Source organism: Rutidosis leptorrhynchoides, chromosome 2 (genome assembly GCF_046630445.1).
Source record: "Rutidosis leptorrhynchoides isolate AG116_Rl617_1_P2 chromosome 2, CSIRO_AGI_Rlap_v1, whole genome shotgun sequence".
Lineage (NCBI taxonomy): Eukaryota > Viridiplantae > Streptophyta > Magnoliopsida > Asterales > Asteraceae > Rutidosis > Rutidosis leptorrhynchoides.
In genome coordinates this window covers 317202694-317204497 of record NC_092334.1, presented here as the reverse complement: position 1 = coordinate 317204497, position 1804 = coordinate 317202694, and positions in this window count along the sequence as shown.

Here is a 1804-nt window from a genome sequence, read left to right as displayed (position 1 = left end):
CAAAGACTGCATTCATTTTTAAAACAAACCATAACCTTTATTTCATAAATAAAGGTTTAAAAAGCTTTACGTAGATTATCAAATAATGATAATCTAAAATATCCTGTTTACACACGACCATTACATAATGGTTTACAATACAAATATGTTACATCGAAATCAGTTTCTTGAATGCAGTTTTTACACAATATCATACAAACATGGACTCCAAATCTTGTCCTTATTTTAGTATGCAACAGCGGAAGCTCTTAATATTCACCTGAGAATAAACATGCTTTAAACGTCAACAAAAATGTTGGTGAGTTATAGGTTTAACCTATATATATCAAATCGTAACAATAGACCACAAGATTTCATATTTCAATACACATCCCATACATAGAGATAAAAATCATTCATATGGTGAACACCTGGTAACCGACATTAACAAGATGCATATATAAGAATATCCCCATCATTCCGGGACACCCTTCGGATATGATATAAATTTCGAAGTACTAAAGCATCCGGTACTTTGGATGGGGTTTGTTAGGCCCAATAGATCTATCTTTAGGATTCGTGTCAATTAGGGTGTCTGTTCCCTAATTCTTAGATTACCAGACTTAATAAAAAGGGGCATATTCGATTTCGATAATTCAACCATAGAATGTAGTTTCACGTACTTGTGTCTATTTTGTAAATCATTTATAAAACCTGCATGTATTCTCATCCCAAAAATATTAGATTTTAAAAGTGGGACTATAACTCACTTTCACAGATTTTTACTTCGTCGGGAAGTAAGACTTGGCCACTGGTTGATTCACGAACCTATAACAATATATACATATATATCAAAGTATGTTCAAAATATATTTACAACACTTTTAATATATTTTGATGTTTTAAGTTTATTAAGTCAGCTGTCCTCGTTAGTAACCTACAACTAGTTGTCCACAGTTAGATGTACAGAAATAAATCGATAAATATTATCTTGAATCAATCCACGACCCAGTGTATACGTATCTCAGTATTGATCACAACTCAAACTATATATATTTTGGAATCAACCTCAACCCTGTATAGCTAACTCCAACATTCACATATAGAGTGTCTATGGTTGTTCCGAAATATATATAGATGTGTCGACATGATAGGTCGAAATATTGTATACGTGTCTATGGTATCTCAAGATTACATAATATACGATACAAGTTGATTAAGTTATGGTTGGAATAGATTTGTTACCAATTTTCACGTAGCTAAAATGAGAAAAATTATCCAATCTTGTTTTACCCATAACTTCTTCATTTTAAATCCGTTTTGAGTGAATAAAATTGCTATGATTTCATATTGAACTCTATTTTATGAATCTAAACAGAAAAGTATAGGTTTATAGTCGGAAAAATAAGTTACAAGTCGTTTTTGTAAAGGTAGTCATTTCAGTCGAAAGAACGACGTCTAGATGACCATTTTAGAAAACATACTTCCACTTTGAGTTTAATCATAATTTTTGGATATAGTTTCATGTTCATAATAAAAATCATTTTCTCAGAATAACAACTTTAAAATCAAAGTTTATCATAGTTTTTAATTAACTAACCCAAAACAGCCCGCGGTGTTACTACGACGGCGTAAATCCGGTTTTACGGTGTTTTTCGTGTTTCCAGGTTTTAAATCATTAAGTTAGCATATCATATAGATATAGAACATGTGTTTAGTTGATTTTAAAAGTCAAGTTAGAAGGATTAACTTTTGTTTGCGAACAAGTTTTGAATTAACTAAACTATGTTCTAGTGATTACATGTTTAAACCTTCGAATAAGATA